The 26,670-nt window shown below is 44.1% G+C and overlaps 2 pseudogenes; one reads left to right on the top strand and one right to left on the bottom strand.

Moving 5' to 3' along the window:
* Window positions 1-103: 103 nt before the first annotated feature.
* LOC135908015 (putative nuclease HARBI1) overlaps window positions 104-26,670 on the bottom strand; it is a 34,698-nt pseudogene continuing 8,131 nt past the window's right edge.
* On the top strand, window positions 13,873-26,457 carry LOC135908040 (putative nuclease HARBI1; annotated as a pseudogene).

The raw sequence follows: 26,670 nt of genomic DNA, 5'->3' as shown, positions 1-26,670 counted from the left end.
TTTCCCGCCACTGTGAACGCGCCTTTAGAATACGGAAATAAACGTTCGAGGCAATGGCAGTGGCTCACTACCAGTGATCGTTACTTTCTTGCTTGGGTGCGCGTTTTAATTGTGACCAGAAAAAAAAACGTTCTTTGCTCTGGCTGCTCTGCTGTGTTCCCTTGGTGCAACTTTTTGCAGTGCAGCAAGACGTGTTGCTTCGAATGATGTCTGGGCAGTCAAGGCATTCGTGTCTGTAAGCAAGCAGTAAACGGGGTATCAGTGCGAAACAATTTGGACATCAAGAGAAGCGAATCGTATCATCATAGACTCTTCTATTTTACGAATTATTCAGTTCTATTATTAAAGCGGAGAGTAGATATGCATGAAAGTCAGATTGTATTGATACTCAGCAAACACAAGGTAACTTATCGTTACTAAACAATCCTTTTCTTTTACTGAAAGGCAAGTTGCTGTTGTTCTGCTCGAGCTGAGAAGAGGTCTGCTGCCTGCAATGGGTCCATCTCTCTCAAGTTATCGCACTATGGTAGCTCTCAAAGTGAGTGGATTTTTTTTCCTCTTGGCCATTTGCTACCTGAATCATGAACATCTACTTAGACGTGTAGGTGATCACTGTTAGTGACATTGGAGTGCTGGTGGACAAGCACTCCTTTATGATTGCAACGCATATGACAGAGTGCAGCTGTGGCAGTATGTGAAGGTGTTAATCTATAAGCCAAACTAGGTTCTTGGAGGTAATATATTTGAGGCACAGACCATGTTCATAAAGAAACACCTATATTTGCCAGGACTAACGCTTATCAAAATTCGCCTCTAGTTTTATCTATTGCCGAATGGAACTCGCTACCTGCAAACATTGTCTCGCTTACGGAATCATCATTTCATGCAGCACTGCTAACCTTTTTATAGTGTGTCAACCTGTCCGAACCCACATTTCCTTCAATATTTACTTAAACAGTGTGTTCAAGTGCTCGGCATTGTATAAAATCAATTCCGTTTCATTTGATATGTATCTGTATAGGCTGTTTACCTTAATCATTATTCGATTGTATCCTTAAACTCGTGTTCTGATGGGTACTGATTGTTTGCATCACATTTTAGCTTCTTATGCGTGCTTCACGCTACTAAACATTGTATAAACTTCATTACCCTTTCCTTTCTTTCTTTTGTTTGCTTCTGCTTGATGTTTTTTGTGGTTCCTAATGCCTTCATACATTTACATTGTACAGATTTCACTCATGCTTGAACTTTACCGTCCCCCCCCCCCATGTAATGCCCTAACGGGCCCTTAGGGTACTCAAATAAATAAATGAATAAATAAATAAATAAATACCTATATTGATGACATTGGATTGTGGTCTAGCAGGCAAAATGCTAAACAAGGCGAAGTAATCTTAATTTGCAATTGGTAAGATGTGCAAGCAACTCAGGCTGTTATACATGAAATGGGACATTTGTAGATGTCTTCTACAAGGCTGCAGTCCTGAATAGCTTCAGAGTTAAGTGATACCACTATAACTTCTCTATAAAACATGCAGCGCAGTTTAGCATTGGGGGAGGCTGGCATGAACAGGCGTCTACTTACTGTGAAGTTCAAATGAGGTATTACTGTTAGGGTGACAATATATAATTTATGGTTTAATTCTAATCTTGTATGAGGCAGACATAGTTTACCCACTTGGTTAAACAGTAGTGATGTAATATCTATGTATACAAGTATTACCCATTCATTTATGCCATTCGGACAATGGCAGAAATGCATGGGTAATACTTGTATACATAGACATCACATAACTACTGTTTAACCAAGTGGTGCCCCTGCATGCTAAATTTTACAGGGCTATTATTAAGTAATGTGAACTTTTGTTGCAACATTAAGGCACCTTTTATATTATTACAGATTACCACTATTGTGTACCATCATAGTGTGATATTTACACTAAATGTATTAGACTTTGCTATAAGACCCTGCGCAGTGGTGAATCATGAAATTTTTTTTTATAGTTTCTGGCCTCGGAATGCACTTCACGGTATATTCTTGTTTGCAACAAGACTATAATGCAGTTTTCTCTCCTTACATTTTGTGGCACTTGAAACTGCGGCGAGCTAAACCACTGGGAAGCAATACTGGAATCGCTACTGTGTGTGGAGCTGTCTTCAAACACACACAAGGAATACATAATTGCTTTTTTTAGCGCGAAAAAACGGACACAAGAAAGATGACCAGAACAAGGCGCTACTCTCAACTGACATCACTTTATTGCGTCCCTCCTTTGTAGACAGCAGAATCTAGAAGAACATGCGCTGTGAGCACCGTATGCAGGAACCACCACATCTGATCACAAGAGCACACTCATGCGACAGAATAAAAAAAAAACATATTGAGCACTGTACAAGGTTAAAGAAAGCACACTAATGCACTGTGACCGCAATGACTGCATGAAGAAAGCTTCCGATAACTCTCTGGCGGTGGTATCACGGCTCTTTTTCAAAATCGTAGTATCACGAAACATTGCGAACATAAGCGATCCATACCAACAGGCACAGGTTCCCATTTGGCTCAACATTGTAAAATATGGAAGTGCAAAGCCAAGTTTCGTGATACTACGATTTTGAAAAAATGCTGTGATACCACCGCCCGAGAGTTATCGGAAGCTTTCTTCATACAGTCATTCCGGTCACAGTGCATTAGTGTGCCTTCCTTAACCTTGTGCATGGCTCAATATGGATATTTGGATGCCATCACATGAGAGCGCTCTTCTGATCGGTTGTTGGTGGTTCCTGCACATGGTGCTCACTGCGCATGTTCTTCTAGATTGTGGTTTCTATAAAGGAGTGACGCAATAAAGTCATGTCAGTTGAGAATAGCGCCTTGTGCTGGGGGGGGGGTCGTTTTTCTTGCGTCCATTGTTTTGCACTTAACAAAATATTTATAGATTCGCACCAACTAGCCTGCCAACACATTGCGTTGAACGCAAGGAAATGCGGCTTTGCCTTTTTTTACTCTGTTGCGGGCACTTCTGAAGTACTGTCTGTCCAATAAACTTGGTGGCATGGAAGTGCCGTACACTTCTGTGCGTTGCTTTCTTTTTCATTGTGGCATCACATCACATTATAATCATCATGTGTATGTACTTTTTCTCAGAGACCCATATTCCTATCCTTGTGTTATATTTGCTGTCACATTCTTTATGTGCAAATGACCAGTGCTCCAAGTTCCTATTTATTGCAAAGTAAACTACTGGTGCCGAAACAGTTCTGTATATCAGAAAACCAAAGCCGAACTGCTGAACAGTACCAAGCAGCAGCCTTAGTGGAGTGTCAAGTAGTCAGATTTTATTGGTCATGCAGAGGCGCACAGCGTACCTCTTTATTACTTGCTGAACAATTAAGCTGTGTGAAAACTGAGTATTTATGTTGCTTCAACCACATGGTATTGGCCATTGCTCCTGCCCTCAGCAAATGTGGAAGATTATCATAGCCTTTCTTTTTCTAACTCTTTTTCCTTACTACAGTGGGATTACTGCATGCGTAAGTAGGAAACGGATCACATAGGCAATCAAAAGCCAACAATGTGTAAACTTGTAACATTGGTTGTACATTTTGATGACCCAGAATAAGTAGATATACACCATAAATGATTGACAATGAACTTTTACTTGACAGAGGGCTAGAGCACACAGTAAGCATACTGTATGCTCATACGGTGTCGCATCAATTTAAATTTTAGTGTAGCTTTACAGTGTACGCTTCTATTGCATTCTCTCAGAGGAATCGTAATGTTTCGCGTGTATAGCAACTAGACTGTCTATATGCAGTAGTACAAATGCGCGAACCTAATTTTTAATGATTTGATAGAATGTGTACACCAGTAAAGCCATACAATCAACGCACAGTGATGTGACTTTCTCTGCACCTGTTGCAGGTTCAAAAAAGTATGGCGGAAGCTGTTGCCAAGGTTCCAACTGGAAAAGAAAGCCAGTATGAAAGGGTCCACACCACTGATCTCTACTACAGGGGATTGACATCACATCGAGCGCCCTCGCCTGAAGCCAACCTTGTCCCGGAAGTTGGTGCTTCACAACTTTGCAGCAGCACTTTGTTTGCACGGGTGGGTGGCATTTCTTCCCCTAACATGCCTGCCTGATGTGCCATAAGCTACCCAAGCAGTGTTTCAAGGTGTCCAGAATTTTTTCATTGCAGTGTCTACAGTGTCGCTAACATAAGTGGCGTCCAATGGAAACACTGGTAAATGAGAAAAAACTTGATGTAATAGAACACCATTGTATACGGGTTCAGATTCTCATAAAAACGCATACCAAACATGTAGAGTTCTTCTGAAATGTGAAAAACCACAAGGAATAGTTTTTCGGCAGCAATATTATCTGATCGCATGCACTAGTTAGTCCACCATATGCCCTGCTCCCAGGACAAGCGACTGCATGACACCGCATTTGCACTGGCTTCACCTGCATCAGGTGCAGTTTGCTGCATCCAGCAAAATATATTAGAAATCAGTGGTGCACAACTGATACGGGTCCCCTTTCTCGACGCCTACTGAACACATGGTAAACTGTTTCCAAAGCAGAAAAAGGGAGAGGGCTCTGAACACATTGTATTTTAAAGTAGCTTCTACTGGATAACGCAAGTACTGTGGCATAGTAGATTTTCACCAGGCAACCTGGGAGCCCAAAAAGGCTGCTGTTTACTAGCAAATGACCAACATGTTATGAGCATGTTGAAGTTCTTTTTTTATTCTCATCGCTTATTTAGCTAGTGGAGACAGCTTTCACAATTGGAGAAGAATCCTTGAAAGCATGAAACACTTCACAAAACCAGCTTCAATATATCATGTCTCTGCATCACAATTCCATGGCTGCATGAGTGAACCCTCTGGTTAACGTGTAAGAGTGTTCATGCATTATCCACTTTATTTGCAGGTCAACCCTATCTTGAGACTTAATCTGAAGTTAAGTTTAGAGAAATTATGGCCGAGAGCCAGCTTTTTAGAATGCAGATTGAGCTCGACAGATTAAACGCCAGCACAAGTCGTGGAGGATTTCAGATCAAGAATCTTCAAAGGCCAGTTCATTTAGTGGTGTTAATATTCTGCTCAAAGTTGTCGATTGTTACGTTCATATGGTGCCCAAGCATTGCGGTAACAACTTCATTTGAAGTACTTAGGAAGGGTGTATTCGACGTAAGCTGGTGACTTTTTTCTGCGTTTTCAAAAACTGGTTTCTTGTTCAGTTTAAATTTTCAAATTTGGCATTATTTATTAGGTGTTGTGTCCTGTTTCCTTTTCCTGCAGCTTTTTAGTTAAACATCTGAATAGTGAACACAACTTGACCTTTTGCTTGATTTTCTAGATTACACGCCCTCTATACAAAACAATTTCCCTTCAAAACTGCGTGTACCGTACTGAAAGAATAACTTGAAGCAGCCATAGCCACTAATAACACAGAGATGATTATGAAAATTGTAATATTGTTTAATGATCGACAGGGTGTCTTAACTATCGTGCACCAAGATTTAGAAATATGTAAATGCAATGTAACTAGACAGAATGAAGGTAATGTTGTTTGCCATCGCTTGGAGATGCTCAGATTATTTTTTTGCATTCTGCCTAATTACATAATTCTTAATTAGTTAATAAATATCTCAAATAATTAGATGAAAAGTGTCAATGAAATGTTGTAGAGTAATATGAAAGCCTCCCGATACACTTTTCTGTTACTGTTACTCATTGTGCGCTACATAAAAGTGTGTTTCCAAGGAATAAGCCTGCGAATACATGTAAAGTGTCTTGAGTGGCCAGTCATGTGTCAATTCTGTGGTGGAAAGCCGCGAATACAACGTAAATGGATTCTTTTAAGGAAATGAGTTAGTTCAAAAAATTATCCTTCTTTTTGCGGCCGGTGGAGACAAGGTTTCTTAGACATGGCCATGGCCCTCACGGAAGATGCCGAGGCCACAGGCCTCCAGTGACCGTGAAAAGGTCCCCTGGGGCACAAGTCTAATTTCGCACCCCTACCTTTCTCCTGCAGCTTTTCTGCCTACTTAGCTAACCAGGTGGGTCAACGATGGCAAAGGGAAAAAAGAATCAACAGCTTCAAACGTAGAACTTGCTCACGCTCAATGCATTTTTGGTGTGAAGTTTTTCCCTTATCATTTATCAAAAAACGGGTAATAAGTATATGATATGGTCTTCATACGGACACCTCTTTCCCACAGTGAATTATCAGTAAAAAACAGCTTATGAAGGCTTGTATATTAGTTAGGATGATGTGGCATAGATAGGATGATAATTATGAATGTTTCTGGTGAAGGTAGTGGTATTAGAGGGAATAATCAGAGTTTATATATAGATAAAAGACATCTCGTTCTCATGCCAGAATTTTAAATCATCCCAAATATTTCTTGCGTTCGATAGTCTATGCACATTGAGCGGCAGTGCTTCTTGAAGCTTGCTTCTTGCTGACATCATTCTTATGCTGCATAATTCACCTGTTTAAATTCCCTATTTCTCCCGTTCAAGCAACTTTACATTCATCATAACAAACATTGTAGATGGGTTCCAGAAACTTGCTGATGAAATTAGAGGGTGGCGTGCACCCAGGCTTAGATATGCATTCAAGAGCCTCATACCTTGCAAATGTTAGAAATACTCTTGCTAAGCAAGTTCTTGGTGTCATACAAGGTTATTTGCGAATACGAATTTGCCTAAATTGGGAAAACAGTCAACCTAAAACATGTCAAGCGATATCGCGGACAATACACACACATTCCAACTGAAGTAAATACAAATAAATATAGCACCAAATGCAGAATCATTGGCATGATGCCATTCTTTCAGTGGAATAAAATTGTCCTGCGTTGTAAATCTGGAATCCTTTATAATCCAAGCTATTAAATACCTCATGAGGGTTGTGACGTGAAATACGCATGTATTTATTCCTCGTTTTTTTTTACTTTAAGACCGGATACTGCATAAACAGCAGTAAAAAAACTGAGATCGCAGTACTTAATACTCTATATTGCTCCAAAAATCCGTTTCTCTGCCGATTGCAGCATTTGACACTAACAATATTGTGACAGAAAATGTGAGACAGAAGGCACATAACACTTAGGGTGGTGCTATTCACTTTGATTGTTTGGGAACGGAACCCATACTGTACATGTTATGGTCCTACGTGTCGTTACCTTTGAACAACAAAAAGGTAGGGGTTTTGCGCTTTGCAAAAATGCATGCAGGGTTTTGCTGTGTGCAACTAAAATGAGAAACCTTCACAGCTGATACTAAATGCATTCTCCACAGCTTTAGGTTGTACAGGTGCACTACTTTACACAGAACACACACTTCTACCTCGTCACTGCCCACACTCTTAGGCAAAGTTACACCCTTTGGATTGCCCCTTCTGCCACACAGCGATAATCGTCATCTGCCTTGATGCGTTTCCTTTCTTTAACGCTGCGAGCCCTGTACTTTCCAGTAACGAACGGCATGCGAGTTATCAGCATGATAGCATTCCCGACAGGAATGTAGCGGGCGTGGCGTTTTCAAGAAAGGAAACGCATCAAGGCAGATAACGATTATAGTTGTGTGGCAGAAGGGGCACTCCAAAGGGTGTAACTTTGCCTAAGAGCGCAGGTGGTGATTCAGATTCTTCAAAGGTGTTTCATTGTATGGGATGGCACATCGCGCTTCACCTATTTGCAGAATATTGCATTCCAATTGTGTCATAAGAGATAAATCTATTAGAGAGCTTTAAGTTGCCCTAAATTGATTACAACTGTGTACTGGTAAACTGGCAGTAGCTTCCAGTGCTTGTGGAAAAAATATTCTAACTGCCATATTATACGTAACTGCTAGTGCACAGGTATCGGCAGCAGCAATGGTTAGGGTACTCTTGTTTCTTCTATGCTGGGGTATGCATCCTCCACCAGAAAATAGTTTTTTTCATCTTACTCTTCTACCACATTGGAATGTGAAATGGGGTGTAATTTGTAGAGAATACTCTTGCATAAACTTCATGAGCATTTCTTCTTGTCTGTGCCACAGATCATTGTTGCTACGGCTGTAAAAGCAGGGTGCCTGTTTACAGCACCCGTAGGGGACAATTTGTGAATCTTGAGTAATCGAATAAATTTTAGTAATCTTCAACAAATTTAGCACTCTGCTTTCCACTGTGGTGTTTTTCAAACTCTAATGTTTGCACAAGTTTTGACTGCAGGATCTCATTTTGTGTGAGAGTGCACTTGTGCGCATGACACCTCATCGGCCACATTCTGCTGCACAGAATGTCATTAGCTTTCGTATGCATTGGTCACTATCTCATAAACCGGCTGCTTCTTTGTTAGTTAGAATGTAGCATTATTGTAATGCACATTTGATGTCTTAACAAAAAAGAATTCTGCCCTCTTATCCCCTAATTCTCCTCACTTGTTGCCTAGTGTTAATATAGCATGGTTGACACTATGAGAGTCAGTGTGGTGTATAATTATGTCTATGGTGGGTTGGGGCGTGTACAATAACTTAAGCAACTTTTCTAGACGACTTGAATCAGTATTGTGGAATGCTGTTTTTTTCACTCACTGTTGCCAAGTTTCACCTTTGTTGTGGCAACAACTATAATGTAGATCGCTAGCGCTCCTGCCAACACACATAATGTGCAGGCATCTGTGTTGAAAAAAAGACCAGCTAATGGTTTGCCAGGAGCTAAGGTCCATTTAGATCATTAAATTTTGAGCTTACACCAGTGGAAATAACTGGTGATGAAAGCACACCCAGGGAAACTGCCCAAATTTTCTTTCATTGTAATAATGCTGAAGCTTTCAGCCGCATTTGAACTGACTTGTTTAAAATATGACCCATTTCCTTGTTCAAGTAATACAGAGGTTCCACGGGAAGACGGAAACTTGAAGCCGTCAACAGCAGCATGATAATAAACAGCGCTCGCCATTTTGCAATCTTGCACCTGGTTATCATATTGTCCATCCCATTTTTTTCTACAGGCTGTTCTTTACTGTTTTATGGTCATGCCAAGTTTAATTTTTATGTCCCTATTTTTTATTATTTGGTTAATATATCTTTTCTTTATCGGCTTTCAACAAAATATATATTCATGATGTGCCTTCATTTACCATTTACAGTGATCGTAACCAGATGCATCTTGATACAAAATTTATTTTCCTTAATTCTTCGTTTTCCTTTTCCAAAAGTGCAAGCTATTTATCTTGATACCTATTTTCTCTTCTGGGAAGATTAGGTCTACTGGATTAATGACTGCTTACATGCGTACATCGTTTTCCGTTTTGGTCACCCCTACTCGTAGCAAGTACTGACAGCAGTGCTCATACCCACTTCATCACAATCGCCACTGCTAAGCACACCCTTCCTTCCTTTATTTTAACACTTTGGCTCCTCTTGACCTATTATATACACCAATTTCTTCTCCCCCAACGAGGCTAGGGGCCAGTTAGCTATGCGCAATCCAAACAACACAAGCAAGGAAAACATTTGCTACCCTAATGACAAGCACCTATGTCGAAATGCTGGCTACAGCAGCATCTCTTGTTCCAACAATGTTGGTCTACTTACATGTTTTTCTAACGCAGAAGTTACTGCTTTGTCGTGTTCTGTGATTACACTTTTTTGCCGCTTTCTTTAGGATGGATATTCACGAATACTATGTGTTTCTTCTAACAGCAGCACGTTTATCCTTGCAAGCATCTGGGGTCAAGAACAACTTTCACCAGGAAGAAATGCAAAACGAGTGATTGAAGAAAATAAAGTTGCTTCTGTGATCTAAGAACTTGAGGACTGAAATGTTGCACATTTTTGTATGTATGCTATGCAGTGCATTCATATCACAAAGTACAAAGTATCTTATCTCTGCAGCCATGTCAGTGTGTTGACAAGACAATTTTCTCAATGGTGACCTGCTGCTTTGGCTATGAGCTGCCTTCATTACATTGGCGTTTAAGGAGATGTACTATCGTGCACAAAAGTACCCTGGAAGTCCGAGCGTTGATCAAATTGCATTTCTCTTCAAGACCACTGAAAACAGTGGCTCACGTATACACATTCTGAACGCAGATGGTAGCACGGCTGATCCCAGCAAATAGTGCACCATAAAATTCGGTCGACTCACGCACGTCCTAGGCAATTTTGTCCTCGATGGCACATTCTCCGAACAATAGGTATGCTCTGCAAGAGGAAATACGGGAAGCACCTGTACTTTAACGAATATAGTTCAGATTTAGTATACGGAGTCTTTCGTTTTCTGAATACGGCAAGCACCTGTATTTTAACGGTTATAATACAAATTCAGCATACAGTGTGTTCCGTTTTCTGAATACTAGAAGCACCGTACTTTAATGGTTATAGTACATATTCAGAATACAGTCTTCCGTTTTCTACATACAGAAGCACTCGTATCTTGCATTGCGGTCTCTCTTTTACAGTTGTCCGTTCTACGGAAATGACCGTTCTTAATTTACGTAAGAGTGTTCGGTCACAAATTGCCAGGAAATTTTCTGTAAAGTAAGGCAAATTTTTTACAGTGCACCCCTCGCACTGTCCTAGCTTCCTGCGGAGTAGGGACGGCCTGGGATGGTCGTCATCGGGGAAAGGGCATCGGTACTTGGCGAAGTGGTGTCGGAGTGAAAGGAAGGCGTCTCGTAGACGGAATTCTCGGAAGCAGCATACATGTAACACTATTTGTTCGCATGTAGCCATTTTCGCATATAGACATTTTGCGCGCGAGTTGCAAGAATGGCATTTGGAAGTTCCTAAATCCTTGAAGAGTAAAGTTGATCTTTTTTTGCTGGCCGATATCCCCTTGGATAATGCTGGCCGATATCCCCCCCGATTTATTAGTTTTTGCTACACTTTTGTTCACAATTTCACCTCATGCACACAGATTCCTAGGAAGTTGGATGAAGCTTAAGATGCCGCATCCTGATACGATCAGAAGACTGTGCTCATCGTACGATGTACGCCCTGAAACGGAGCAGCAAGAATGTAGCTTTCTTTCCTATGCAAAGCGTATTGTAAGCACATATAAAGAGCATGAAAAGACTGTAACGGTAATGATTGATGAGGTTCACCTTCAATCATTTTTTATTACAAGGCTGGCTTTGTTGCTGGCGCTGCGGTAAATTCATCGACTGCAGCAAAAACTGCCCACGTATATATGATACAGAGCCTGTTCTTTTCCAACAAGGATGTTGTACACATTCTTCCTGTGGCACAAATCGATGCTAAGGCGCTGCACGACTTCCTTCGGAAGATTTTTCTTGATCTAGAGGCATCTGGTTTTACAATAATCGCAGTGATCTCAGACAACAATTCTATAAACAGAAAAGCCATGTCTTGCTTAGCTAAGACGGCAAGTGTCAGCATTGTTTACGAGCATCCTGCTGACCCATCACGACCCCTGTTTTTCGTGGTGGACCCAGTTCACATACTAAAGTGTATAAGAAATAACTGGCTGAATCAAAGAAACATTGGCAAATACATGTACTTTACTGAACCGAAGAGTGATGAGGCTGAACCAAATATACTTACAGCATCTTTCAAGGTATTAGGCCAGTTGCACGAACCCGAAAAGCATGAGGTCTTGAAGCTAGTGCCAACGCTCACTTTAAAGGCACTGAACCCCTCGAACATGGAACGGCAGAACGTTAAACTGGCCTTAAAGATTTTTAACTCATCTAGTGTTGCTGGTCTCAGTGTCGCAACGTTGCAGCATGCAAAGGAAACATCTCAATGTGTCGACACCATTTTGACTTGGTGGTCAAAAAGGACAGCCAAAAAAGGACAGCGGTTGCGAGATCAGTTGCAAGGTCCAATAGTTTCATCGTCATGTCCTCAACTAGAATTCTTAGAGAGAATAGTTCAATGGCTTGATCACTAGGGAAGTTTCAAACATGACAATGGCCGCCTGACACGTGAAGCACACACAGCTTTCAGCCGCACTACCCACGCCTTGCGCGAACTTGCTATATGCTGTCTCGGAGAGCTTCATTTCGAGTATGTTCTTTTGGGCAAATTTCAAACTGATAGCTTGGAGGATCGCTTTGGAAAGTATCAGCAATTGTCTGGTGCCAATTACCACGTGTCTATAAGGCAGATATATGAATCTGAAAACAAATTGCCTTTGCAGAAGGTCCTGTACCTGCCAGATTTGGACATGCTACTACACCGAGCGCGAGCACGTTGAAGGCCTGAGCGCGAGCACCTTGAAGGCCTGAGATATGTTTTTCATTATTTATTTTTTACTCATGAAGCTCTGTTTTGTTGAACACCTACGTATGTTTGTGTTGACATCTACGTTGTTTGGTTAAAAAGAAACCTGTGGCGTTGCTAGGATTTATTTGCCTACATTATCAAAATATAAACCCTGCATTTTGGCGAATTCAAATGTTAGCGTTTGAGTGTATTGTGCTACCTGTTTATGATTGGAGCTCCCCATGCTACCGCAATCCATTCATTGCATGTTTTCCTTCAGGACTGAGATCAGGCCTCTCGTTTTTGACTTACTTTTCACCATTATCTCAGCATTTTATGAAGACCAAAAAGGCCTCCAAACAAGGCGGGTGGAAATAAAAGAACCACAAGAAATGATACAACAAAGACGGAAGCTTGTTCTATTTGACATTTAGTTGTGCGTGACCCTATAATAATAAAATTTTCACAATAAATTGAACCTCGATATTCGTGTGTCCAGCGAGGACTGTTTTACGCAATGCAAGAGTGAGAATGATAATTGTATATGGAAGATTTAAAATGTTTGTTTCTGCATGCAGTTCTTATCATTTGTGAATAAAGTATATTCTGTGTCTTCAATATGCAGTTTTCCTCTTTCTTTCTTTCCGTCTAAGGTTAAAGTGACTAAGCAGCATGCATTTCGCTTGTCTTAGTCCCGACTAAATATAACAAGCACAATAAGGCAGGTCTTGTTCCGATACACGCAAAAAAAAATGTTGCCAGTCACGTAATCTAAGGAAGGTATGAAATAATGTTGCCTTCTATGGTGGTGTTGACTGCGGTGGACCAGCGGCTCCCCCTTATTTTTTGCGTCAGCTATACGAGTCTTGCTTTGGAACCGAAGCATATGCATTTGTAGGTTGCTGTCACTTTCAGGACAGCAATAATTTTCCCATGCCACAGTGGCCGCGACGCGCAATGAGACACCCTGCAAGCACACCGAATCTAAGTGCGGAGACGCCGACGGCGTCGACTGTCCGGCCCATCCGACCAGCGTGACGTCATACCGGCGTGCGGAGGCCTTATATTTTTTTCTAGGCGGCTTTGGCTTGACTCGGTGAAGTCGACGAAAATATCGTTTGGTTGAAAGCAGTCTTGAATCTGTCTTCGAAGACGTAAGCATGGCAGCGTTCCGCTGAGACGCAGCGTACATCCGGAGACGCGGCCTTATGGAGAGACTATCAGCCTTTCAGTTTGCGTGCAGAACTTGTGATGCTGTATTCGGGGCTGCGTACGTTTCGCCGTGTGTACCAAGGCCATCGTTGCGCGACAGAGGAAACCCAATGGGATTCTATGAAGACATGTTTTTCGCACGATATCATTTCACGAAGGTAACCGTCGGAGAACTACTGGCGTTTCTACCGATTGGAGCGAACGACTGCTACGACTATAGGGGACTACCGCTATCCTCAATGCTACAATTGTTGGTCACCCTGCGGTTTTACGGTGCTGGTACTTTGCAAATCGTCGCTGGAGACTTGGTAAACGTGTCGCAGCCTACAGTTTGTCGCATTGTGACAAAAATGACTCGGCTTATCGCCTGACATCTGTTCAGAGCGGTTGTTCGTTTTCCAGGAGCCTCCCAAATGTCCAGCGTGATGCGGGACCTTTACGAGATAGCTCACTTCCCCGGGGTGAGCGGGTGTATTTATTTCACACATGTGAGAATCAAAAGCCGCGGTGGTGACGATGCTGAAGTGTACCGCAACTGCAAGGGTGTGTTTTCTGTGAATGTTCAGGTAAGTGTGCTTTTTGGCCCAAGTGATTCATTGCAAGGATATTATAGTTTTCTGTCAACTAAACGTGCTTCACAACAACGATTGTATTATCGAAGCTTCGCGAGCATGACGAATGTGCACTACGCAGAAATATAAATGTGGAGCAAGAAGTACAGGAACCGCGTTATATAAGATTTTTTTTTCCGCGATACATTCCGTCAGCGTTTTCTCGTTTCCTCCGGCCCTATGGGCAACCAGCGCTGAAGCTTCGCGTGCCGACAGCAGCGCCGTAACACACAGCCTAGCGAGCGGTAGACACCGTTTCCAGTAGCACACGCAGTGATTTCGTGTCAGCAAATTCACCGACTGTCTTGAGTCACACTTTTCAAGGCTCCTCAAATGGCAGGGAACCGACGTGCTAGGACGTAGCAGCGCATGCGCTCTACGGAGCGCGCATGGCCATGGACAGAACTTGGCTGGCCTCATCGGACTAGGCAAACATTGATACAGGCGCACGTTTCTTATCGCTAAATATGTCGTGCCATCTTCGTAGCCTCCCTATTGGACGGTTTCAGCATATTTTAGTAACGCATGAAAAATGTCGTAGCGCCTCCTGGCCAGCATGGTTCCCCATACTCGGACGCCGTACGTCGAGTGGCCGATAACAGCGATCTCCGCGTTCCAGACGCGTCTTAGCCTGAGCGTGATACATATGGTCTTTCGGCGGGTACAATTCTCAGCTTGCTTTCGAGGCGCGATCGAGCAGATAAATTAGCAACGGTGCACGTCCCTCGATCCGGTGACGGCAGCACGACGCAATTTCGAGACAGAAAGGGTTTTTATCTCCCCTTCGTACATCAGCCGACGCACCGCGGAAAATACGAAATAATTGACTGACATGTACGTCACGGTGGTGAGGGTAGAGCGTGGGGAAGAGGCTATCGGCTTCGGCGGAGCAGATATGGCGACGCGACGCCGCGTGCAGATGCTGTTCTGTGGTTGCTTGTGTTTACCGCGCGTTCGTTGTATGCGCAAGCTCTCGCCTGTATTTTGAAGTTGCGTCGTCCCGCCGATAGATATCCACTACCGTCACCGGACAGATGGATGCGCACCGTTGCTAATTTATCTGGTCGGCCGCAGCTGGCGGGTATCTTTACCCAAATAGTACAGATATCTTACGGTAGCCATGAGTAAACGTGAAAGGTAGCGATTACGTGAATAAAGATTGTTTGCCTAATACGGCCTCTGCTTTCGAAGAGAACATTTTACGTCAAAACTTATTGTGACTACAAGCTTTTTAAAAACATTTGATGCCTTTGTCACGATGCTGTAAAAAAACAAAGTCATTCGCAAAGCTTACCTTTAGACGAAATGTAGGACATCGTAGGGGTGATGCGCGGAAAACATTGTAAGCGTGTGAGTTTAGTAGGGGCCGGACACTAATTGCTAAACACTCGTTAGGTGCCTGTTTGGAGACATGGAGCACTTGCTCATTTTTCCAGCTTCGCTACAACAACCAAAGTGGTAAAGGCATTTATATGCGAAGGTTACAGAGGTCCAATGGCGTAGCCAGAAATATTGTTCGGGGGGGGGGGCTACGCCACTGGCCCAATATATATATATATATATATATATATATATATATATATATATATAGCTGCACGTCGCAGCTCAGCCTCCTCCTTAAGAGGAAGCTTTAGCTCGGGTGCTCCTATTTATGTAGAAGGGGAATTCGTTTTTCCCGGCAACCACTTCACCAAATTTGAGGAGGTTTGTTACATTTAAAAGAAAACGTTTAATTCTAGTGACTGCTAGCTTCGAATTTTTTATCTAGGTGGTCAGTGATTTATTAAAAATTGGCCAAAATTGAACATTTTCAGAAAACGAAACTATCAAGTTTAAAACTCCGTGACTCAACAATGAAAAATGATATCACAATTCTGTGAATTGCACCTAATAGTAAATCTACAGCGGACAAAATAGGTATGTTACACATGAATCTCAAAAAAAATTTGGTATTGGGGAAATACGGCTTTTGCAGAACCCTTGAACACAACGTAACCAATTCACGTAAGATACAAATTGACACAGCAAACTTGTCCGCTTTGACTGTTATAATAAATGCCATTTACAGAAACACAATATCTGTTCTTCATGCATATAGGTATTAGTTTGTAAACGTCGTGCTTCTATTTTTTCAAACTTACGAATTTTCCAAAATATTTTAAACAAAATTCAGACCCTAAATCGAAGTTATGTTTCCAACAGACACTAGGATTTAACTTCCTCTCTCAAACGCAACCAATTTCAATAAAAGCGATTAGCAGGATTATCTCACAAAAGATTTTCTGCGTTTTACAAGTATTTGAATAGGCCGCGTCGGATTGAGCCCGAGCCAAAGCTTCCTCTTGAACAATTTATCGAAGGATCAAATACATGAATAATAACTGCATTGTCATTGCCAAAGATGCTGCAAACGAATTCTTGAAAGCTTCGCACTGTAAATACAAGTAAAATATGTATTTTTTCATAAAATATTGTACTCGTATGTGCCAAAAATTGTGCCCAACATAACTGACTTCAATGCTTCCATGTTTTTTGTCTATTTATTAAGTAAATAAAATATCACACGAACTTTAGAATTATATCAGTTCGAAACCAGGAAAGCAGTGCATGCCGCTGATATGAAAAATTAAAAGGCAATGAACTGAACAAGTTAAGGACAAATATGTTAATGAAATTTTGTCATTCAGGAACCGTGCTTACATTCTTGTATATATGCAATGGCCAGTGAAAAATCTGAATGACGCTGTCGTTTGTTCCAATGTATTACGCAGGAGTAGCTGTCCCTTGTCGTGTATCGTGAGTAATTGCACCGAAATTATAGTCGCGACAGAGAGCACGTATAAAAAGCAGGAGTTCTGCAAGATATATGAGGGCAAGTCAAATGAATGAGCCAACAACGGGGTACTTTATTTAAAAGTAGTCTTCATGAGAATTTAGACATTTGTCCTATTGACTAACGAGTTGCGTGATTCCCGTCTTATAAAACTCCTTGGGTTGCTGCTTCAAAAAGTCTGTATCTGGTTCCCTTGAGCTGTTTTTTCGGTTGCCCCAAAATGTAGAAGTCACAAGGTGACAGGCCTGAGCTGTATGGCGGATGTTTCAGCGTTTCGCACTTGAACTTTGCCAGTTTTGTATTAACCACATAAGCGACATGGGGACAGGCATTGTCGTGGAACAACATGACCCCATTCGTCAATTTTCCACGTTGTTCGTTCTTGATTGCGACACGCTGCCCTTCTGGCGTTTCACAATATCGGAAACAATTGATAGCATCTCAAGATTTAGCAAATTCTCTCAGTAATGGACCCTGTCGATCGAAAAAAAAATCAACAACACCTTTCCAGGGGAAATGATGGCCTTTACGTTCTTTGGGCGTGGGAAATTCGAATGTTTCCACTGTAAGCTTTGCCGTCGTGTTTCAGGCTCGTAGTAGTAGCACCAAGGTTCGTCCCCGATCACAGTTGCAAGCAAGAAGTCGTCATGCTTATTGTGATACCCGATCAGATGAGTCAAGGGAGCGCGAAACTTCTCCGTCTTCTCGTGATGGATAAAAATCTTGGGGATTCATTGCACACCAAAGAGCCGATAACCAAGAAGCTCATGAATTATGGCGTGAACCGAACCGTGACTGATGTTCAGACGGTCTGCCGGTTCATCGATGCTTATCCTCCGTTCTTGTTTCAGCAGCTCATGAGAGAGAGAGAGAGAGAGAGCAAATGATAAATGAAAGGTATGGAGGTTAACCAGGACTGAGCCCGGTTGGCTACCCTACACTGGGGAAAGGGAAAACGGGGACGGAAATATTAAAGAAGAGAAAGTCCACCGGGGATATCGTTCAGTCACTCAGTCCGGATTACAGACGCCGACTCAATCCTGTATCTTTCAAATATCGCAGCAGCGCTTTTGTGGTCTTATGTAGCTGCGATATGCGAGGCCATGGTCCCAAGATCTTGTTCAAGGTGAATGGTTTGCTATCTAACTGGTTGAGAGCTGTGCAGAGATCTTGTCTTTCATTTTCAAATGATGGGCAGTAGCACAGTAGATGGTCTATAGTTTCTTCGACACCGCAGGCATTGCACTCGGCGCTGTCAGCCATTCCAATCAAAAATGTATATGCATTCGTGAATGCGACGCCCAAGCGTAAGCGGCACAGCATTGTTTCCTCATTACGCGGAAGCCCTGGTAACAGCCGCAGTTGCATAGATGGATCGAGGGAATGCAATCGATGTTCACTGAAATCAGGTGTGTGCCACTTCTCCAATGTCATACGGTGCGCTAGCTTGCCTAAGTGTTGGGCTGCGTCAGTACGCGATAAAGGTATAGAAACAAGGGCTGCTCCTTCGTGTGCTTTCTTAGCAGCGTCGTCAGCGAGGTCGTTGCCGGAGGTACCGCAATGGCCAGGCAGCCACTGAAACACGACGTCGTGCCCTTTCGCAATCATGTGATGGTGAATTTCTCGTATCTCCGATACGAGTTGTTCACAGGACCCGCGACGAAGAGATGACAGAAGACATTGTAAGGCCGCCTTTGAATCACAGAATATTGCCCACCGATTAGCCGGTTGGTTGTTAATATAATCAACGGCACCTCGGAGGGCAACAAGCTCCGAACCGGTCGATGTTGTCAAGTGAGAAATCTTGTATCGGATGCTTAGTGATCGTGATGGTATAACCACTGCCCCGGTGGAGCTGGTCTGGGTGGAAGAGCCATCCGTATATATGTGGACTCGGTCAAAGTAGAAAGTGCGCAAACAATCCAGAGCTGCTTGCTTCAAGGCCAAGGTAGGCAGGTCGGTCTTCTTTCTTATTCCTGGAACCGTAAGACGCACTTGAGGTTGTTTTAAGCACCACAAAGCTGAGGTTGAACGTGCTGATAGTGTGAACCCCGATGGTAGGGAGGTACGATACTTGCTGACCTCGTTGGAGAAGGATGCCTGTGGTCGTCGTTCTGGCAGACAGGCAAGAAAGCTTGATTGAATCCGTGAAATATGACGAACGTGGGCCCTAAGCGAGTCGGTGCTGATGTAAGTCGTGATCGGATGGTCTTGAGCCATTATAATGGTTCCTGCTGTTGAGGCGCTCCGCGGAAGGCCTAGGCAAACACGTAGTGCCTGTGCTTGCACGCTCTGAAGTTCTCGAAGATTTGACTTGCATGTTTTAGCAAGTACGGGAGAACTATAGCGTATAAATCCGATGAAAAGTGCTCGATATAACTGTATCATGGAGCCTATTGACGATCCCCATGTTTTGCCGGCGATGAACTTGAAGATGTGAACAATAGATGTGAGCCTCTTCTTCAAGTGGGCAACCTGAGGGCTCCAAGAGAGGTCCCGGTCAACAATGACACCCAAAATCCGATGATTTTTCTTGTAGCAGATAGGCTGGCCATTGATGTGTACTGGATAACCAGACATCGCTTTTCGCGTAAAAGCGACTAGCACACATTTCTCTGTTGAGATGGTAAGGCCTTGTGTCTGAAGATATTCAGATGCCTGTGTTGCTGCTTGCTGGAGCCTTGCGTGAACCTGCAGGCGAGTGACCGCTGATGTCCAGATGCAGATGTCGTCGGCGTATATTGAAACACTCACTGTTTCCGTAGGGATTCAGCCAGCCCAAGAAGCGCGAGGTTGAAAAGAACAGGGCTGAGAACACCGCCTTGGGGAACGCCTCGGCATGTGTAGTGGTCGGTAGTCGGACCATCTTCCGTACGCACGAACAAGGACCTTTGTGTCAAGTAGTTTTTTATCCATCGATATACTCGCCCTCCTAGTTCAACTGTCAGAAGTGCGTCTACAATGGTTTGATGGGAAACATTGTCGTAAGCACCTTTCACGTCAAGAAAGAGTGTGACTGATAATCGCTTCCGAGATTTTTGTTGTTCTACAGAAGATGCCAGATCGATGACACTATCAATCGATGAACGGCCTCGTCGAAATCCCGCCATTGAGTCAGGGTAAATTTTGTAGTGTTCAAGGTACCATTCGAGACGCATGAGGATCATACGTTCCATGAGTTTCCCGACGCAGCTGGCAAGTGCCATCGGCCGATACGATGCCAGTTCGAGCGGTGACTTTCCTGTTTTTAGTAGTGGTACCAGGCGGCTTCGTTTCCATTCCTGTGGGACGACACCATCTCGCCATGAGCTGTTATAAAGGCTGAGGAGTTGTCTTCTTGCTTCTTGACCTAGGTAGCGCAAAGCACTATATGTTATCCCATCGGACCCTGGTGAAGATGAACTCCTACAGAGCGCCATAGCAGCTTCTAACTCTTCCATAGAGAATGGAGCGTCCATACTTGTATCTCGTGGACCGGGGATGTCACCTGAAGTCATGTCAAAGGCGGAAACTGTGCCGCCGGCGACTTTCGCAAAAAATTCCTCCGCAATTTCTACCTCACGGCGGTTTTCATAGAGAGCAAGGGCGTTGAAAGGGCGTCGTTGCTGCGGGCTTGAGCTAAGGCCCCGTAGGGTACGCCACACACGGGATAATGGCTTGCGGGGGTCCAGTGACTCGCAAAAGCATTTCCATCTTTGATCCGCTAGCTTGTCCATACGCCGCTTTATCTTCTTTTGCATGCGCCGAGCTTCTCTCAGGTCAAGAATCGACTTCGTGCGCCTGTACCTGCTTTCAGCTCGGCGACGCAGTGCACGAAGCCTTTCCAACTCAATGTCATTCTCTGTACGCTTTGATGAATGTGTGAAGCAACGCGTGCAGTCTTGCATTGCGTCAGCAATTATTTCTTCTAATTTGCGTGCGATACGTTTCTTGCATGTGTCTTCTACACGAGCCTGAAAGACTGACCAGTCGATTTGGCGAGATACAACCGGTAATGCGGCGTTTAGTCCATCGATTCTCACATAGGTCGGAATGTGATCACTTCCATGGGTTTCAATATCGGTGAACCACTGCACGCTCGAAGTGAGGCAACGTGACACAAAAGTCAAGTCAAGGCAGCTGCTGTATGTTGTTCCTCGTAGAAATGTCGGGCTTACGTCGTTTAGAAGACATAGGTTGTGGCCTGATGCAAATGATATTAGTGACCTCCCCCTCGAGTTTATCCTGGAGCTTCCCCATATATGGTGGTGAGCGTAGAAATCCCCTGTCATTATCCAAGGACCGGGAGTAGCAGTCATAATATCTTCTAGTCTTTTGCTATTAAACTGACTGGTTGGGGATAGGTAGACGCCAATAAGAGTAAAAGACAGCCTCTTATTTTTCACAGCAACACAGACGTATTGGTTACCGTCGTGTGGCGCTACGGGTTGGGAAAAATACGTAAGGTCTTTGCGGATGTAAGCCAAAACCTTTCTACCACGGACACACGTGGTTGAAACAAAAGGTTCATATCCTGATAGTCTTAAGGAGGCTGATAAGTTCGGTTCGAAGATAACCAGTATAGGAAAGTGGTTGTCAAACACGAACTGCCGCAACTCCGAAATACGTGACCTCAGGCCTCTCGCATTCCATTGGAATATGGAGGTACTTCTGACGTCATCCCGGAACGATCGCTGTTGTTGTCGATGAGCCATGGTTCTGCTGTAGAAGCTCTCAAGCAGTGGACTTCGGAAGGCTCTCAAGAACCGGGTTGATGGCATCCAGCACTTGCAACGCACTTCGAGCTGTTGGTGTCTATAGCTTGTCCAGAAGAACACGAATAGCACTCATCAGAGAGCTTATCATGACAACAACTTGTTGATCCTGGTCTGACAATTTATCAGGAACACATGAGGTATCACTTGCTGTGGAGCTCTGATTTAGCTCAGTAGGGGCATGTAGCTGCGGGAGTGCAGGCCAAGCGTCAGCAGCCGTGTTGTTCGATGCACCTGTGTCCTTTGAGCTGACTGCGTTTGGCCGGGGCGGAAGAGCGGGTGGTAATGTACGCGGCTGGCGTTCTGCAGAGGCTTTGGAGGTTCTTGATCGACGTCGGCGACGTGATCGTCGTCGCTTAATAGATGCTGCTGCTTCTCGGTGAGACGAGTGGTCTCTAACCATTTTTCTCAATATTGCCATTTCCTTTCGTATCAAAGGGCATTCCTTCGAGGATGCATCATGAGGGCCGCTACAGTTTGTGCACTTCAGCACATTGGCCTCGCACGTGTTAGTGGTGTGGGGCCCAGTGCAGCGAGAACAGACGGTAGTGTTCTTGCACACACTACTCACATGTCCAAACTTCATGCATTTCCAACACTGCAGCGGTTTTGGTATAAACGGGCGAACTGCGTGTCGAAAGTGGCCCACTTTTGCATGCGATGGGAGGGATTGGCCCTTAAATACGATCTTAACACACCGTGACGTGCCGAGGCGAAACGCGTTTGTGTAGATGGTGTTTTCGGTAGCCGGCTTGATTAAGATCGACAGATCGGAGTCGACAATGGTCTCGTCAACATCGTAAATTACGCCAGTACTGACTTGTTTGCCCAGTGGAATCTGAGGGCGGACTTTCATCCCGTCAAGTTCCGTGACATTGCGCAAAGAATCCAACGCCACTGCGTGTTCTTCGTCAATCGCTAGGACGTTCTTACGGGTGTTCACTCTGGTGTCCTTGATTTCATTCGGAACTAGCGCCTCTAGATGTGAAGACACGGCTTGCCTGTTGAGGCGTCTCAGGTTGTCAGTGGCAAGAACTGGCGCGAACAGGATGGTGAGCTCCTCGGTATTGCGCGAAGATCTCACGGTGGACTCACTCGAATTTGGTGATGCGCTGAGAAATCTTCGCTTCGCTTTACGACTCCGCACCAGCTCGAAGGTGTCACAAGAATCTTCACTGCTGACATAGTACTGCATCGTGTCGTCGCTGTCAGTGTCGCTCTCGGTGCCGTTGCGCTTCCTGGAGGCAGCCATCGCGGGCACTGCCGACTCCGGCGGACGCGCGTGAGACTCCATCTCCGTTAAGGTTAAGGTTAAGTCGCAGTTCAAGGCAGAGTCCAAGAAATGCACAAAATGAGTAGAGCTGGAAGACTCGGCGTTCTGCCTGAAAGGCACTTCGTCTTCTTCCCTCAACAGCTCATGAACCTTTGAAATTGTGTGGGGGGTGATTGCACGATGGTTTTGGCCCGGTCTTGCAATGTCTTTGCAACGTCCTTTGAACCGTTTGCTCCAACGCTTCACAGTGGTCAATGAAATGCAGTGTTCAACGTACACGGCGGTCATATGGTGATTAATTTCTGTTTTGGAAACACCTTCAGCTGTCAAAAAATTCGCGACACCGAGCTGTTCAACTTTTGAAGTGTCCATTATGTGACGCAACCATATTCAACCCAGTCTATGAGAGCATTAAAGAACATTTATCTTCACACCTGCGTGTCACTTTTGTAAATGAGACATGCCGTTCTCCTGCGCGCATGCCTCGCAGATAATGAACCGAACCATTATTGCGCGGTTAGGGTAGGTTCACTTTCATTTGACTCGCCCTCGTACATTAGAAATGCAAAGATACAATGGAATATGCAAATGCGAAAATACGGCTTGATAAACGACAAAAAAGTGTCACTGGAAACAAAGTTCACTGCATGTATACACAAAACCTCGCAACAAGATATTTAAGTATACGTATAAGTCTCCAATGAGTCTATGCATGTAAGAAGAAGTAACTGTATATAATGCGTCAAACAAGGCAAATAAACATATTGCACAATCACAGATTAACAGAATCCTAGATTCCGCCCCCATTCCATCCACTCCCCCCGATGTATTGCGCGCGACAGAAGGCGGCGCACTTGCTCCCCGCTTTTCTCCTTTGCGCACACAAGACAGAGCCACCATCGTCGGCTCACCCATTCCACCTTCCCTCCTACGCTTCACTCGCACATACAGCATGCAGCGCGTGGTCACGATGTTATCACCCTTGGACTTTATACGAAACATGAGGGCGATGGCAGGAATGCGCGTGGAGTGTCCATATAATTGCTTTCGCAATAATATAATAAACGTATCCGGCAACTGAAGCGTCTCGTCGCCCATTCCTTTCCGCAAAAGGAGTATCCAAATCAAACTTTCACCATGCGACTGTTCGCTGCGCCGCAACATTGTTTTTTTTTTCTGTGAGGCGGAGGCACCGAAATGAAAAAAAAAACGCATAGGAAAGTATGTTGGCCCGAATCTAATGCCTACTTCGGGCACCTAATGGGGCTACGGAAGGAATACCGAAGAAAACATGAGACGCTTGGTCCACTGAGAACCATACGCATACTGCTCAGTATCCTATAGCGGCGAAACAACACTTTCCGGAAAGGTTCCGCTCAAGGAATGCGGTGCAATCCTTCGAGTCCCCACAGTGATGGCGGCGACCGACCATTGTTTTTTTCTCGTCTGCTAGCCAGAAAGCGTCCAAAAACCTGTCCGGTGAAAATACACTCGGCCAGAGCAAACCGAACGCGCACCGAAGTGCACCGCACGGTGGTCGAGGCCATACGAGAAAAACGTATGCGCTCTGGCTGGCTCTGGCAGCCTGTGGGTAGGGTATCGAGAACACAAAAAAAAATAAAATTGAAGAGGCTCAATGTGTCCTCGCGAATAGAAGTCATAGTAGAAAAAATAAATAAGAACGTATTTACTTTGGCTGGCTTTAGTGTCTTGGCATGGATGTTCTGGCGTAGGTTAAAAAAAAATTTGATATTTTTTTATGCGACATGACGGCACAAATAAACCACCCCAACGCTTCGTCTCATTGGACCTCGCTGCCTGCTTTGTCAACTCGTCTGCTAGTGTGTTGATTTGACTTGTCTCGTTGTATGTTCCGATGTAAGACTTTAGAAAAGTCAATAGCCCTTTGGCGCCAAATGTTTAAAACTACATTAAACCCACAAAGTTCCGCAATTGAAAATCTAAAGCACAACTTAGGAAATGTGAATGCACCTTTCACATCAAGAGCTTATGAGATTTATACCCATAAAGTTTCGCAATTGATATCCATGCGCTCCATAGATTCCGTGGCCTCAGTGAGATGCCACGGCGAGCCCGCTCACCATCGAAGCGCCCTTGAAACTTTGTGCTCCGATGGGACTGCTTGGCGTTATGTGACTCCCGGTGTATGGGCGTTGCCACGAAATCCAGCCCGAGTTTGCAATCTTCGCGGTTAAATGTCTTTTCGAGCGTCAAAAAGACATCCTAGACAAAATCCAGAGTGATTTCCGGCGCCGGGGGTCACTTTGGTAGGCGGTTCATGGAGAGCACGAAAAAATTTCGGGGGGGGGGGGGGGCTGAAGCCCCATAAGCCCCCTCTCCCCTGGCTACGCCCCTGCAGAGGTCATATACAGGCAAACGGAACTCACAAAAAGCTCTAAAGGAACAGCTTCACTATAAATAGGGCTGTGATTATTCAATGTCACGCAAAGCTATTGCCTTTATTTATGAAGCTCCGTATATGCAAGCTACCACACAGCGCCTGAGTGTTACCTTTGCCTTCTGTCCTCATTTGTTTTGTTAGTGCTACAGTATTATATTAAATTGCTACCAATTTCATATGTGAGTTACCGATTATTATTGCTCGCTGTAGTAAGTGTGGGAACTGTGAACGAATTTGTAGAGATAGGCTAACTTCAGATATGTTACAATTTGCAACTGTCTAAGGTTTTATACGTGATCTTGTGTTCATTGGTGCATCTTATGTGATGCCGGTACTTCCAACCGTTGGTGTGTCTCATAGTAGCGCAATATTCCTGCAGGTTGTGGGGGGCCCAGAGCTACAGTTCTTCAACGTTGTGGCAAGCTGGCCAATGTCTGTACATGACAGCCGGATATTTGACAACTCCAGGGTGCGAGTTCTTTATGAACATCGGGTGCCAGGAATTCTTGGAGATATGGGCTATTCGTGTTTTCCATTCCTAATGACCCCCCTTGCAAACCCAGGAATACTCCAGAAGGAAGGCAACTAAATCCAAATTAGCCCTAATGCAGAAGCTGTTTTTAAAATTAGAGCACGTTTGTTAACTGAATGAGAAAATTAATCTACACTTCTATTCTGTCAACATTGACGCAGCAAATACAAACAGAGGTATACGAATTAGATTGCTGATCGTGTTAAGCATGCACACTGTGCAAATAGGCAATTGCATTATTTTTGTTATTATAGGTACAACAAGGCCCACATCAAGACGCGCAACTCCGTGAAGAGGGCTTTTGGTGTTTGGAAAAGACGCTTCCCCTGCTTGGACATGAAAGTGCAACACAGGCCCTGCAGTGCTACAAGCATCACTACCGCTTGTGCTGCTCTACATAATTTGGCACTGTCTCGAAGAGAAACCGAGCCAGTCGAACCGCCGGAGCATCATCCGTCAACCAGTCGATGCAGACGCAAGGGACGAAACAGCTGTGAAGAACATTGCCCAACTATTGATCGCATGGCAGTCGATCAGTCCGGCATGTGGTCGCGGCAACTTCTTATAGACAGTTGTTTTTCTTGAAGTATGGTGCACGCTGTGGCGATTTACAGAAACATGTGTTTAGGGCTAGTATTTTTTGAAAAATTTAGTAAACCTCATATAGTGCTGGCTAGGTGTACCGCACATATTCACGGCATCAAGTAGTCCAGCTCTCCACTCTCGTGCAGCAGGAAGATTCTAAGTGCACCTTGGGGATGCAGGGAAGGGCATACGCTTCACTGCACCTATTTCCGA

This window comes from Dermacentor albipictus, chromosome 10 (genome assembly GCF_038994185.2).
Source record: "Dermacentor albipictus isolate Rhodes 1998 colony chromosome 10, USDA_Dalb.pri_finalv2, whole genome shotgun sequence".
Lineage (NCBI taxonomy): Eukaryota > Metazoa > Arthropoda > Arachnida > Ixodida > Ixodidae > Dermacentor > Dermacentor albipictus.
This window is presented reverse-complemented; position numbering and strand designations above follow the sequence as displayed.